The 15503-nt window shown below is 50.3% G+C and overlaps 1 protein-coding gene across 4 annotated transcripts in view; it reads left to right on the forward strand.

The window, feature by feature from the left end:
• Window positions 1–1029: 1029 nt before the first annotated feature.
• The window catches only part of HDAC4 (histone deacetylase 4), a 233279-nt gene continuing 218805 nt past the window's right edge, over window positions 1030–15503 (forward strand). Inside the window, exon 1 of one of the 4 annotated variants that reach the window (XM_027461718.3) lies at window positions 1030–1183. The gene's annotated coding sequence lies outside the window, so the exon portion shown is untranslated. Of the gene's footprint in view, window positions 1184–1580; window positions 1713–14387; window positions 14473–15503 lie in introns of those variants that run through there. The other 3 variants (XM_027461717.3, XM_072041163.1, XM_021275821.4) reach the window with 3 other exon arrangements.

Consider the following 15503-nt stretch of genomic DNA (forward strand, 5'->3'; position numbering starts at 1 on the left):
AGATTTGAAGTCACACAATTGGAGATCTAGGCTCTCCTTGGTCACTGGCGATGCCTTCAGTGAAGCCTGAGCTGGTGATCAGCTCCTCAGGAAGGATGCGCCAGCCAGAGCATGGCAAAGGCAGGAGAGCAAAACTCTTGTGAAATGGTGGCTGTGTCAGTGGGGGGCTTGGCCCGGCATGAAATGGCCATGGGAGGAGGTTTGACAATTCAGTAGCATTAATTCCTTAGAAAACAGAAAAATCAATTAAATGTTGGATACTTGCTAGGAAAGCAGAGTAGTGGCAAGCATGTTGAACAATCCTCTTTTTTTTTTATATATATATTTTTTATTTTTTTTTACCCTTGATAATTCAGGCAAATATTTATATTTTGAACTGTAATCTCTCTTTTTCATAGCGTGATTTGTCTATTTACTATTAAAAGTGGTGTATCTAGCCACCATTTTTGTAGGTCAGTAGAGGGATTTAAAGAAACTCCAGCAGCGGGATTTTGGATGCAGAAAATCCTCAAAAAATAAAAATCCATAGGCTAATAAGACATTGTATATCTATTTTGGCTTGCGTTTTCCATGGTATCACAAGTAAATGAATTTCCATGGGAATCAGGATGCTGTATGTATATGTAGTGTGGTGTACGGTGTATATACTATATGGTATGCTCAGAATATATATACTATGCGTTATCCTGGGAATCAGGGCGGTCTGAGGGGGCGATATGTGAGGGTAATTTAGTTGTGGCTGTGTCACTCGGGGCAGGAGGAGCAGGGGACGCCCGCCTGCTGCTAGGAGCCATGGCGGGGCAGGGGGCGGCAAATGGCCGCCATGGCCGGCGGCCGCCTCAGGCAGCGGGCAGCGGCCGGGCCGCGCGCCGCGGCGTCGCCTTGGCAACGGGCGGTGGGCGTGGCCTGGGCAGCGAGGCGTGGCCTGATTGGCTGCCTTCCCCCCCGCCGGCGGGAAGTGCTGGGAGGGGGGGCGGGGGGGGGGCCGCGGCTATAAATAGCCCTCGCGCGCTGATTGGCCGCGGGGAAAATGGTCGCACCACGTGACGCCGCCGCGCAAAATTCCAAGATGGCGGATCCCGTCACGGGCTGAGGCCGTCGGGGGCGCGCGCGCCGCCGTGTCCGCGCCGGGGCCGTGCCCGCGCCGTGCCCGCGCCCCGCCCGGCTCCCCGCCGCCGCGCAGGTCAGTCAGCACGCGGCCCCGCGGGCACCGCCGCCGCCCGAGGCCTCCCCGCGGCCGCCGCCGGGCTCCGGGAGGGGTCGGCGGCCCGGCTGCGGGCTGCGGCCGCGCGGGGCGCCGGAGGGCGGGGCGGGTGAGCTGAGATGATGACGGGCAGCTCCCTCAGCCAATCAGCGTCGCGCTGGCGGCGGCGGCGGGCGGATTTGAGCGGCTCGGCGCGCTGATTGGCCGGCTTCCCCAGAGGGGCGGGGCGCTGCCGGGCCGCCCAATGGGCGTTGGGCTCCGCCCGCGCGCTTCCCACCGCTGGCGTTTTTTGTGAATGAGGCGGGAGGGGGCGTGGCCACGGCTGGCCACGCCCCTTAGAATACGGCGCGCCTGGCCACGCCCCCTCCCCCTACCCCCCCCCACTACGGGGCGGCCGCGGCTCCGCCCCGCCCCGCGCCGCCGCCGCCGCCGCCTCGGAGCCGCGCGGGGCTCGGCGGGGAGCGTAGCGCAGCGGGGCCGAGCGGGGCCATGCGGGCAGCGGGCAGCGGTGAGCGGCCGGCACCGGGCGGGGCGGGCCGGGGGGCAGCGGGGAGCCACGGGACGGAGCCCTCCGAGCCCTCCCCGGGGGGCTTGGGGGGGGTTTTGGGGGAGGCGGCGGCCGCCACCGCCGCTGCTCGGGGACCGCAGGCAGCGGGGCGATGCCTGCGGCTCGGGGCCCTTCGCTGCGCTGCCCGGAGTTAGCGCAGGGAGCCCCGGTTGCCCCCCACAGGGAGCGGCGCCCCGCTGGCTGTGCGAGGAGAGGCCTCCGGAGCCCCCCCCCCCCATCACTTCCCAAATGCCCCAAAAAGCGCTTTTTTTTTGGGTGTGAAAAGCAGAAAGCGGGGCGTGTTGGTAGGCGCCGCGCCGCTCGGAGGTCCTGCGCTGAGGTTGGGCTGCGAGGGAGGATGACAGATCGCAGCCCAGCCGGAGCTAGGACCTGTCCTTAAAAGCAGGCTTTTCCCCCCAAAACGCCGTGGTTTTGGCATCCGGGGTGGGGGGGGGGGGGGAGCGCTGGGAGCCTCTCGGCCCGGCACGCCGCAGGTTTGTGCAACAGTTTTTTTTGGGCCGTAACTTAATAAAAAAGAAAAAGGAAAAATAAAAATAGAGAAGGGGGAAAAAATAGCTCCTAATGCATGTGGAGCGGCAGCAGGGAGGTGTTGCCGAGCGCTCGCGTGTGGGTTTTGCTGCAGGAATTTATCAGGGAAGATGCTGTGCGGTCCCCCAGCTTCCCCGAAGGCGATCCGCGGGGTGTTTGTGGCAGGGCGAGCGCAGCAGCGCGGCATCCGAAGCGAGCAGCCCGATTTACATAACAATTATCGGACGCGGTGGCTGGGGACCGGGCGCCGTTTAAAGGGAAGTAAACCTGCCTTTTATCCGAAGCACTTGCGTAATTGTTTGGTGCCTGCCTTTCGTGATAGGGGAAGCTTTTTTCCCCCCCTCCTGCTCGCTTGTCAAGGCTTCCCCAGACCAGGCTCTCCCCTTGCCAGGGTGGATCGTGCTGTGTGGGATCACCTCGTGCTCCCAAACAGAGGGGAAAAATTCCCCTCGGGAATCTCTCCCGAGACCTGGTGCTGTGCTGGGTGCCTGCGGGCAGCTCAGGCCATGGGCACGCAGTGCTCAGTGCTGGCTCTCGCCAGGGGTGCATCGTGCTCGTGGCCAGCAGCTGTGCTCTGTTGTCTTCCCCACGCTAATTCGAGGCTTAGGGGATGGAGCGAGCGTTGCTGTGGCCCTCGTGCCCCGGTGGATCTCACCACGGAGCGAGCGACCCCTTTGCCAAGGCGTTGTGATTTACTGGAGGCAGGGACCGTCGCTGAGTGGGACTCGCGCCGCTGTCAGAGTGCTTTCAGCCGCTGCCAAAAGCTACCTGGAGTTAATTATCTGAATTAGACTTTCTTAACAACAACATTTTTTAAAAGCTAAGGAGCTCTGAAGTTTATATAATAATCTGCTTCTTGGCAAGGTTTCTTTTCTTTCCTTTTTTTATTTTTCCCCTCTGCGTGGTCTGTCGCTGCGCCCAGTTCCCATCCCCTCTGGTGCTTGCGGAGCTGTCAGCCCCAAAGCTGCCTCTCCGAAAGAGTTAAGAGGGCATTGAATTAGGAAAGCTCAGCTGCTTGTATACAAATATACAGCAATTACAAGGCAACAAAGTTATTGCAGAATCCTACCGTAACCATGGCAACGTGCTCACTCAATTACATTTGGAAATGTAAAATGCCACCCAGTTAGAAAGAGTAAGTTTCAGTGACTGCAGATTTTCTGTAGGAACCCAAATGTGTACGACGCGGCTTTCCAGGATTATATGGCTTGTGTCGTGTTGGAGTGGCATGTTTCAGCATGTGCATCTCAGATTTTGGCTGTGAATATTAAGCTGTGCCATTGGTTGGCTGAACTTGGGAAAAAAAAAAAGCTCTAAAAAAAAAATATCTTGAAATCTTTCAAATTTTACTTTGCTGCCCTAGAGAGTCTTTAGTGTTTTGCTTCAGGACCTGGCTGTAGAGAGAGGACAGGGCCAGCACAGCACGAAACGCATTTTGCAAATTACCTCAGAATACCAGAGGAATTTGGCATTTGCTTAATGGGATGGAAGCGTGAAAGAAAAGCGTACGGATGGAGTGGAAGCTCTTATCCTGCGGGGAGGAACTGCTCCTGTGGAAGGCCGTGCTGGCGCAGCACGGTGAGGCTGGCGGAGCCTGCGGTCAGCACCACGAGCAGGAAGCTCTGGAGGAGCTCCTGATGCGCGACGGACACGACATTTTCCATGGAAGTACCGTTTGTTGCTCGCTGCTTAATGCTGACTGATGAGCAGAAGGAATAAACCAGGAGAATAAATCAGGGAAAAAAGTGGTTTCTTGCACGGGCGGCCCTCTGCATTGGTCAGGGTGCAGCTTTCTGCTTGGCAGTGTTTGTGTTGCACGGGTGGCTTCCATTAGTGCAGAAAAAGGGAAAAACAGCAGGGCCCTTAGGGAGATTTATTTTCTTTATCGTGGAGCGATGTGTTCACAGACACGTGCGGATTGATGAGCTGAGGAGAAAGCTACCTGGTAAATCTTCCTCTTTCCTTTCCACCGTGGGCAGGGGCAGAAGCACGGGAGCTGCTTGTTCATGGGTTGCCAGACAGGTGGAATTGATCCCGGCCTTCAGTTCTAAATCCCACGGTGAACTGCAAGGATGAGGAGTAGGGCTTCCTAAAAATAAAAGTTAGAAAGGAGTGGGAGCCCTTTCTTATCGCCCTCCCAATCTCTTTCTGAATGGCTTTGAGCTCTCCGGGCTCTTGAAAGCCATCTGAAGGTGCATCCGTGGTGTAGAAGCTTGGTGTGCTGTCGGAAACTTTCCCTCTAGGGTCGTTTGTGGGTTTCTAGTCTGAGGCAGCTACAAGCTCCCTATTACATGGACACACCCCAAAAACATGTAAAACAAAGCCTGGAGAGAACAACTTCCCACCACACGTGCGGTGTACGGCAGGGTCAGAGGCTCAAGGGGACGTTTCATTCCTCATCCAGAGTTGAGAAGGGCAAGAGCTCACATCCACAGTGATCAAACAACTTAGCAAAAGGGGCTTAGTATGTTGAGTGTCTCTTAAAACGTGCTGCACAACCTTACTTTGAGGAGTGCAGGCTGGCAAGGTGGCTGCTTACCTTCTTGCCCCACGGAGAGACCGCTGCCTTCGGCTTTCAGCGCCTCCGGATCGCATTCCTGGAGCGTTTGGTGTGCGCCGTGCCCACCTGGAAGGTCACAGCGAGCCAGCTGCCCTCGTCTTTTCTCAAGTGTGGTGCGTGGCTGCCTGGGTGAAGTGGGTTGGGAGTGTGCTGAGAGCAATGCTTGCCCTTCAGGGTTGGAAAACCTTCCTGCTTGCTGCCCGGCTCTGCCAGCGTCCTCTTGGGGTTAAAATGCTGCTTTGGTGTTCTGGCCTCTTCTGGTTAAAGGATTGCTTGGGTTGCACTCCCTGGCACTACCTGTGGTTATATTTACTGGAAATATTGTGTGTGTGTGTGTGTGTGTGTGTGTGCATCTTACTGTATCGCACTCCCCTTGCAGTGTAGAACTCCAAACCCTTGGGATTTCATTTTTACTTGTCGTGCATCTCTGCTTGAGCACGCAGTCGTGTTACCAGCACAGTTTGTTTGCTGCTAACCTGCTCCAAGCTGTGGAGCTTGTCACAAACCACAAAGAATATTTTAACAGTGATAACAGCATTGATGAAATATTTCCCAAGTATTCTCGGCTCTTCCCACTGTCCTCTGTGGTGCCATCTTCCACTCCGTTGCTCTTCCAGTTCACTGTTGGCCTGTTTCTCTTTATCCCATCGCCTTTCTGTAACGTTATTTTTCCAGTCTGCAGGACCAGTCATGGGGCTTGTGTTTAATTAGACTCCTGCTGGAATACTTTCAGCGTATGCTTTTGTGAAGATGCGTGCTGTTGGATGGAGAAGCTGTCAGGATGGCTCTGGTCACTTAATTCAAGAGTGTTCGGTGCTGGGTCCACCTCCCTTACAGATGACCTCTGCTTTCCAATTACCTTTTCTGCCAGGTTCCCAAGGCCCAAGCGTACCGATGCTACGTAGAAATGAAAGGGACCTGGTTCTCCTCAGCTTGCTTGCTGATCTCAGAGGTCTAGGAGGAAAAAAAAAAAAGGAAAACAAAACAAAACTGAAAATATGTGGTTTTGCCTCGAATTGTGTAAGCTGAGAAATAGCAGAAACAGTAAAGCTGTCTGCTTCAGTAATTAGAAATCTGGCAGTGTTGTTACCTAGTCAAAGGGATAAATGGCCTCCTAAAAATTGAAGGAAAACCTAGATGTGGGGGAGAAAATGCATCTTAGCATGCTTGGTGTAGATTGTCTCCTACCGTGGCGTTGGAGGCCTAGGATGGCCATTTGATAAGGCCATATATAACAGGGGATTCACGAAGTGATGCTTGGCGTTGCCAGCACTGCTGGAGTAGCAAGCAGATTTTGGGCAGTTCTCCTTCCCAGGAAAGACCTGGGCTGAGAGGAGGGGAAGAAGGAAATAGGCAGGGCTCTTCTGGCTGTCCTGGAGGAGCTGCCTTACAGAATTTGGAAGTCAAAGGGGCAAATGTGGGTAAAGTGAGGGCAGAGAAGCAGGAAAGCACACAGAGGTTGCAAAAATGATTGTGAAAAGCTCCTGGAAAAGCTTTGGTGGTGCTCCCTTTGCGAGGAAGCACAGCTTGGCCTGCCTCTAAAAATTCAAGCTTTCTGCCTGGCGTTTGTTACTGGGCACATCTTAACTTCATTCATTTCCTTCGTGTCTTCCTATTGAATGCTATCTCGGAAGTTTGGTTAGAAGCTGCTTCAGGCTGACCTCTGTGAGTGTCGGGGGATCTGCGGTCAAGGGCATGGAGCCCTCTGCCCGCCTCAAGGGCTCGAACCTTTGCTCCAAACACAAAAACTATTTAAAAAGCAAAAGGTTGCAGTCTGACAGTTGGGTCTTAGGGGTCGTAGGATGTACCAGAGCGTTGCTGCAGCAAGATATTGTCCCTGAGGTGATGTCTGGAGAGCATTGGGCGAGTATTTCAGCTCCGTGTGGCCGGTGGCACTGCTGGGCTGGCGCGTGGAAGCCCTGCCGTGGGTACCTGGCTGTTGTGCGTGGCTTTGGTGGCTCCTCTTTGCTTCTGAGTTTGGCCTCCTGCAGGCATCTGAACAAGCCGGTGGGCTGCTGGATAAAGAAGTGCATCGTACAGGTGCTGTTCCACGTGGGCACGCAGGGTAAGTGAACACACGGGAGCTGAAAATCTCCGTTTGGGCACGCGCAGCCTGGCTGCGCGTTGCGTTAATTGATCCCTTTAAGCGCTTCACTCCTTCATCCTGGTAAACACTGACATCCGATTAGACGTAATTCCATTCCTCCTGCACGAGGAGCGAGGAACCTCGGTGTTTCACATGGAGGAAATAATTTACTTTATTAATTTATTTTCCTGAAGAAGCGGTGCTTTAATGAGACGCCTGTCACCGAGACTTAATTACCGCGAAATTCTGCGCACATCACTGTACTGCGGCTGGTTTTGTGTAAAATCAAATTTCATTTGTCAAGCGCCACGAGATAGCATTAGCTTCCTGGTGGGATTTGCATTAAGTTAAATGTGAGAGCTGCTGCGGGCTGCTCCACGGCTCTGCTTTGTCCTCCGTCCCCCTGCCTCCGGGCGCCGGCGGGGAGGTGCAGCATCGCGGCTGCCTCCGTGCTGATACCTCGCAGCGCTTCGTGCTGAACAAGCAGTTCTTCAAATCTGCTGTTCAAGATTCAAGATAGATGAGCGCGTTGCTCCCTTCCCCTTTCCCCCGGTTTTATTTCCAAGCCTTCTTCCCGTTTTGAGTTTTCGTTTTACTTCAATAGAAGGCGCAGCCTGCAGCTTGCACGGGGTTATTTATAGTCGCTTAACGTACTTCCACTGTGTTGCATTGCACTAAAATAGCTTGCAGAATCACATTACATTTGCTCTGTAGAAAAATGCTCAAGTTAGTTCTGGTGTTGTGTTGACAAAACTTCCCGTTTTGTTCGCCTTGCTGCTAGAAAAGGTTCCAAAACGTAAGCCTGAAACAATGAATGACTTCTGTTGCGTGCTGCTCCCAGCAAGAATTCGCAAGGGGAGGGTTTTGCACAGCACTGGGAAAGTTGCGTTTTTTTACTCCCTTGGGTACCACAGTTTTCTAGCTTCTGTTGGCATTTGTTCCTGATTTTGGTGCAATCCTGAGTAAAGGTGGTTCTTAGGGTGGTCAAAAAACTGGGCTGCCTTCTTGCTGCGGGTTCATCCGAAAGGTAAACCTGTATGGCTTGCTCTTCTGCTCAAATAACGTTACCTTGAGTGAGGAAGAGTTACAGAATTAACCCTTTGAAGATGCTGAGGGCTCTGAAAGTGGAACAGCCCGTGGATTTTAGTGTTGAGAGCCTGGTGGATGGGGACATCAGCCTTCACATTACACATCAAGACTTACTCTGAAGGAGCAGACCAGCTGTGCAGACCAATGGACTGGGGAGGTCCTAGGAGAACTTGGAGGCAGAGCTGCCCTTTCTTGCAGGCTGCGTTGTGTTTTCGAGCAGTGCACAGGTGGAACTAGATCCTCCAAACAAAAGAAGAGTTGCTTTTCCAGCTGGCATGGAGGTCACAAAGAGCTGCTGTGCCTCGTGCTCCGGCTGAGTCTGCAGAGGACTTGTCCACGTGGCAGTGTGAGCGAGGGAGCAGGACTCTGAAGCAGAGGTTGGACTGCTGCAGGAGGGCAGGATGAACGCCCTGCCGAGAAGCATGGCTTTTTGGAAGAAATGGGTGAAATTTGGGAAGAAATGGCAATTTCAACCGAAGAAATGTCTTCGCTGGGTTGTAAGCACAGCCCATTCTTGCTCCTCATGCAACACAGAAGGCCTGGTGGGCTGCTGCTGTTTTGTTCTGCCAGCCAACAAACAACACCCTGGCTTTCTGTAAGCTTCACCTCCTCTGTAAGCAGCGATGAGTGTCACGAGGGAGCTGAAGCTCTGCAAATTTAGTGCTGCTGCTGCTCGCTGGCACCGCAGCATGGGAAGAACCAGACCTTTGGTGGGTTCTTCCACTGGCTTGGAACAAGCCCTGGCTTCCATGGGCTGCGTCTCAGTTTTTCCTCATCTTGATGTAAACGGATCTCGTAAAATAAATTATTTTTCCAAGTCTCTTCTGTTATGAACTTCATCCCATCTCTCTCGGGCTCCTTTTCTGTTTGAAGCTTACGGTAATGCTTTGGTTGGGAGGATTTTTTTCCCTGCCTCCAACTCATAGCGGGATGTGGCTGGTGTGAATGGCTTTGGGGCACTATCGGGCTGGTGCCCTGGGGGTGGTGGTGGGCTGGGAGCTGCGGTGATGCCTGGCAGTGGTTGTGGGTGGCAGCCCTCAGCTAGAACCAATTTTCCGAGGCTGTCCGGATGAAGTGTCCTTCTGTTGGGTAGTGGTGGTGTTAGAAATCACAGCTGAGATGCGTTTGGCAGTGTGAGCGTGCTCCTTCTGGTCTTTGCTGTAAAAAAAAAATAAAAATAAAATGCTTGTCTATAAATAAACTGATGTATGGGGATGCTGAAAGCAGGGGAGCAAACGAGGAATTGGTGCTTGACTGAGGAGATGGCTATCACTGAGTAGTGCTGACTGCAGCAGGAGCGAGGGCAGTGCTGTGCAAGGTGGTAGATCCACTGTAAGGGGAGAAGGAAGGAAACTGAGACTCTAAGATAGACATCAAACTCTCCTGTAAGCCTCCCAGCTGCCAGCCGGCTGCACCTCAAAGGTTGGGCCCCAAATGCCCACGATGGGTGAGGGATGCTACACCGCAGACATGAAATCCTGTAGTGTAACAGCTAAACCAGGCTGTGTCCTGGGGGTCCTGTTTGAAACCAGAGTTAGGGCTGAACAGATAAAATAGGAAGCATTGCATTCATGTTTAATTCGGTATTTACCTAATTTAAAAAGGCAGGAGAACCAGGCAACTCGAGACGCCGCCATGTAACACTAGAAATGAGAGCATCTTCTTTGCATGGGCTTTCCCATCCCTCCTGCAAGAAGGATATCCAGTGGCTCACCTGTAATTCCTTCATCTTCCCAAGCGCCAGCGTGAATGACATTCCCCGCATTCCTGCCTTAGCAAGCTGGAAACTGAGAGAAACCCTAACAAGCTCGGGACTGAGCTTTCCCATCCCTCTTTTGAGAATATTCCCAGAGGGGTATCCCCAGCCGAAAGAGCACGTCTTCCCCTCTGCCGTTTTTGCCCTGGTTTAAAAAAAAATAAAAAATAAAATGTAACGTGTGCTTCTAGGTACTCCGAATATTAAAAAATAAAATCAGAATAACTCCTTAAGCACACAGGGTACCGATGGGCGTGCGTCGCTCCTGTTGCGACACAAGGTGCTCTCTGTTCTAGACTGTAAATATTTATCTCTTGTCAAAGCACAGCAGTTACTACGGGGAGCTGATCTGGCATGCAAAAGAAGTTTTCCTTAAGGAATTTGTTTCCTTTGATTTACAGCGTTATCGTGTATTTAAACGCCAGGGCCTCAGTGTGTAGCTCTGAGGCTTGTTCTTACCACTGGCACCGAGAACCTGAATTATCGCAGCCTCCGAGAGCAGATAACCGGGTTCTGGGCATGTGTTGCAGCCAACCAAGACGTGTGGGTGTGAAATTCAAGCAAACGTAGGAAAAGGCACTGTCTTGCTGCAGCTGCAGGAGGACTGCTGGATGCGAGGGGCAACCGAGTGCTTTCCTGGCAGGAGGAAATTTGCCTCCAGTGATGACTTTTGGGGTGGCTGCGATGGAGAGTGTGTTTCGTGGTCTGGCACATTGCGATTGCTCGTCTCTTGTTAAAGGCTTACCTGTCTGTGATGCGTTGGGCCGTGTGTGGGAGACTCAGTGTTTCCACTGAGTCTAATTTTTCTTTTTTTTACATCTTTAGACCTAGCTGTTGTCTGTGCTTGCTGTTTGGGACTGCCAGTCGCTGAAGCTTGTGTTGCCCATGCTTGCTCGATAGCTGGCTTCCTCTTGGAAGAGAGGCCAAGGGCAGGTGTCCCGCTTTCTTCCCCGTTAGGAAATGGGCTTGCTGAGCGAAATAACCTACTGAAGCGGAGTTCAGTCCCCCTGCTGCAGTCGGGAAGAGCTGCTTGGCTCCCCAGTACAGATTTGATCCAAAAAGGGCAAGATGTGTGTCTCGGGCTGCAGCCAAAGCCAGCTTTTGAGCTTGGTTCGGAGGTAGCAGGCAGATAAAATATAGCAGAAAAAAAAAAGCTTTTTGTCTCCAGTGTCTACATGTAAACATCTATCTATATATCTGCAAGGGTGTGTATGTCTCTTCCCCTCACAACTTCAAGGACAGCAGATGGATGTCCCAGTATTGCCTTCCTGAAGCAGCTCTTCACTTCGGAGGTTATCTGCTAGCGAGTCACGTCGCCTTCAGTTCTAGCTCTGTAAGGTCAGTCTTCAGGGATGCACAGTCAATACAGCCTTTATTTTCCCCTCTCTCTGAAATCTTGTGTGAAATTTGCTGTTTTGGCTTCTGGGCAAGAAGCTCTTTCCCGGCTTGTGGAAGCGTTTGTAGCTGGTAATTGATGCGGCTTTGTCAGGGTGCTTCACAGCTCGACGCTGAGCCTTTTCTATAGTGCTTCCAAATTAGAGTAGGAAAAGGTAAACGTTCAAAGTGATTCATAAATGTCGTGATACTCAGAGCTGAGACGTTTTTTTGAGCAGAAAACTTGGTTCCGTGTTTCCTTGAAAGAGAAGCAAACCCGTCTTGGTCAAAGCGAGCCGTGGTGCAGCTCGCTTCAATGCCGTATATTTTAGCAGACTCGAAGTCGTTTTCACACATTATTGGTTTCTTGCACTCTTGGTAGAAGTGGCTGCCTATTTGCATACTTAGTGGCTTGTCTGCATGCAGATATGTCAGCAGCCTCTGCTCCCGTTGGCTTGATCTTATCTTATCTCCCTGTTCCATTTCAGAAGGAAATTCTGACCGCCTCCTTCCCCCAGCACCAGCCTTGGCGCATGCTTCGCATGCAGAGCGACTCGAGGTAACAAAGAGGCGTGCTCGCCTTGCGCTGTCTCAGGTTGCTAGAATTTAAAAACTGGCACCGGAACAAAAATTTTCAGAGAATACTGAAATCCAAAGGAGTTGTTTGTCTCCTGTATCATGCCATAACTACCTGTGCATTTTCACAGGCTTCCTACAGAAGGGGGCTGAAGCACTAGCAGTGGTTGCTAACATGGTGACCCTGGAGTTTGGGCCACGGTGTTTTAATAACTGAGAGCGAAGAGGGACAAAACTGGCTTTAAATTGCTTTGCTTGATTCCTGCCCTGTCTTACAGGGATGAAAATTGTGTTTGCCATTTGGCGTGTAAAGCCATAAACAGCAGTATAAATTTTAATCTACAGCACCTGAGGTAAAATAGGACAGATCACAGAAACTTAACAGAATGTGAAGCCTTGCGTATCTAAGCTAGGGATTTAAGCTTTCCTTGAGGTTACAGAGCTGAAGTCTTTTTTTTCAAGTGGCAGCTGCCAGTGTTTTAAAATCTACCTTTAAAAAAAACAACAACACCCAAACCATGGCAGATACTGTATCAGGCCTTGAAGTATGTCCCAGTTCTTGTTGCTCTGCAATCCAGTTTTCTCATTTCAAGAAACAATTCTAATTTGTCTTGCTGTGTTGAAGTTGTGCAGGCAGATAAAAAGGGCTATATAAAATGTGGTCTAAATCATAAAATAAACAGTTCTTCCTCCAGCCTGAGTTAAATAACAATCCCAGTGTTAGAGATAACAGTGAGGAAAACTCCCGAAAGTTGGATGGCCTCTGCTGCTCTAAAGGTAACCTGCAAAGACTTCTTCAAAGCATCTTGTCCTCTTTTTGCTTCAATGGCATTGTAAAACTAATAATTTGGAAAAACAAACCCCAATCACCTGAAGCATGGCTCATGTCAGTTCTTTCCTTGCTCATGCCATGCTGTTTCTTGCTTGCCAATTGCGAGCTTGAAATTTTTGACCGGGGATTCAAGTTTTTTATGTTGGTCGTGACAATCTTAACCCTGTGCAATTCCAACACTCAAAGTAACGTTAGTGGGGGTTAACCTTCCCTTCTGGCCATGGTTTTGGTTTGAGAGCATGGCTTGTAATGTGAAAGAGGAGCAAGTGGATGACCTTGGGACTTGGGTGCATGAGGGCATACGTTTGCTTTATCTTCCCATGGCCATCGCTGCCCGTTGAGTGACCAGCAGGCTTGTACGGCTGGATGCTCGATGTCTCAGCAGCTTTGGCAGGTAAGCCAGGGATTGAACAGCATGCACGGGGCTACCCTGAGTTCCTAGAGGTAATCCAGTGTGCTTTGGGCACGACCCGAGAGGCAGCAAGACCACTGGGGAGCCAGCAGCGCTGCGTGGTGTTCAGTCCCGGCGTAACACACGTCAGGCTAAAAGCAGCATATTTTAGCAAAGGTATCTCTGGATTTTTTCAAAAGGAAAAGACTGCTAACTAATATGTTGCATATTTAAAAATATACATATGTACAACAACAAAACCCTCACAGTTTAAGGTTCTTTCATGGCAAAAATAGCTGTTGACTTGCGTTTTAGTACTGTCAGTTATCTGAATTTCAGCGTTTGACTGCCAGCTCTGTCATGCTCTTGCAGGTGTATGTCAGTATCACTTTTCTCCTCTTATCATCAGCATATGAAAAGGTTTTCCTAAGGAAAAAAAAAAAAGGGCAATTTAAAGGCAAAGCTGTAGTTTTGTTCAATACAGTGTCCTTTTATGCTCATATGTAAAATTTGGGGGTGGGCGATGCTGTATTGGGATTGACAATATATTGATGATAAGCTTGGAGAGTGTTTAAACCATGTAACCAGGGCATGAAGAGGCTCAATGGAGAGCAGAGTGAAGTGGTCCTTCCCAGAGAGTGGGGCTGGCTGAGGCTGGACAGCTGTACAGGGAGCTTGTGGGGTTGGGGTGGTGGTGGGCAAGTAGGGGATGAGATCTGCAGGGGCGAGCCAGGCTCAGTTTGCTAAGTTTGCATCACAGTGCGTGAGTCTGGACCTATTTTAGTCTGTGTTGTTAGCATGGTGGCATGAGGTTTCTTCCTTGCCAGAAATACCTGGATATCTGCGCCGTAGCTTAAAATACACAAATGGTTGCAATATTTTTCATGCCGCTGTTCCGCGGCGAACAGCGGAAGGCTGAAATATGTCCACTTGAAAATGACGCAACTTGTTTGCGGAGACCTTGAGGCATGTTCCTTTCCAAGAGCATGACAAAGGTCAAAACTTAAAAGCATGGTGCCAGCAGGTGGGAACGTCTGTGTGGTTGGCATCGTGCGGCGCGAGCACGGGGAGCCTGAGAACGGGCATAACTCAGCTACTGGTTAAACTCAGCGCAGGTTAAAACTAGCCCTGCAGTGTAGGCACTTCTAAAGAAACGCATTGAAATGTTTTATCAGACAAAAGAATTGCACAAGTCCTGTGACAGAGTTGCTGTAGTGTTCAGATTGCAAATAGCTTTCTCTTGGTAATCAGATAGCACTCAATTAAAAAATAAAAAAAAATAGGCTAACCTTAAACAATGTTTGTTCTTTAAAAAAAAAAAAGTTGATATTCTTTTTCCAAGTTAATGAAGTAATTAGCAGTGATTGATGACACATGTACTCAGCTATTTTATGTTGGTAGACCAGATGGGTTAGGCACAGCTAGTGACCAGTAATTCTGAGTCCTTGTCAGAAGGAACAAGAAGTTCAGATGTGGGCAGTAACAGCTGAAGTACATGAATAGAAAAGGTAAATGTTTTTCTCCTTGCCTTCCCCTACCTATATATGAGGATTTGAAAAACAACCCTACGCAAAGAATTGTGCATTGTTTGTTTTCAGCACTTCAGAAAGCAGGGTGAAAACGCAGTTGGAAAGCTGAAGGTTTTCAGGTGACTCTGAAAACTAATCACTTAAAGGTGCTGGTAACCTTTTTTTGGCTATACCATGTTACTTTGAAAAAGAAAGGGTGTTTGTGTGTGCAAGTGCATGGATAAGCAGGCGAAGAAACAGTTTGGACTTGGTTTGGATTTGATGCTTTAAGCAAGTCTGCAGAAAAATGGTGGCGGGGTCCACAAACTTCTGTCATGATCCAGTTTTCCGCCTTGCTCTCTGCTCTGCTAGCAGCGTGTAGAGATGGGATTTGGGGAATTTCTTCAGTGCAACGTGCACAGTGAAGATGGTGTCAGCAGAACAGAGAGATGGGAGCACTGCTGAAATATTTTAGTGTGACTTCAGTACAGTGATACAGTGGTAAACTTCAAAGTGTTGCTGGTACTAAAAGTTGCGTGAATTAGGGGGATCTTCATATTGCTAAGTGTTGAGTTCAGATGCGTTGACAGGAAGCTTTAGCAGTTCTGGGGCTTGTGGTGGAAAGCTTCAGCTGGTGAAATGTGGTTGTCTGCTGGTCAAACAAACTTCGTGGCGCTGAGAGTGTTCTCCAGAAGACTTTGATTAGAAAGAATATCCCGGTTTTATCACTTTTCAGCCAAGTATTTCCAAAGAGTTCTGATTTTGCGCTTTTGAATTGTTGTAGCTATTGAATTTTGTACTGTTGAATTATTGCAGAGGGCTCTACAAAGGAGTCAAGAAATGAGACGGATGTTGTCCTTAACCTCACAGCATTCATTTGCTTGCTGCTAAGCACTACTTTGAACTATCTGATTTGAACTCTTTCAAAAGCAGAAGTACTAAGGAGAAACACGGAGCGAGGGAAGAAAAGGGCTTCAGAAATGGCCAAGACAGAGTAGATTTTTATAGGTAACTCTGCCCAATTTGTACCA

Source organism: Anas platyrhynchos, chromosome 7 (genome assembly GCF_047663525.1).
Source record: "Anas platyrhynchos isolate ZD024472 breed Pekin duck chromosome 7, IASCAAS_PekinDuck_T2T, whole genome shotgun sequence".
Taxonomy (NCBI): Eukaryota; Metazoa; Chordata; class Aves; order Anseriformes; family Anatidae; genus Anas; species Anas platyrhynchos.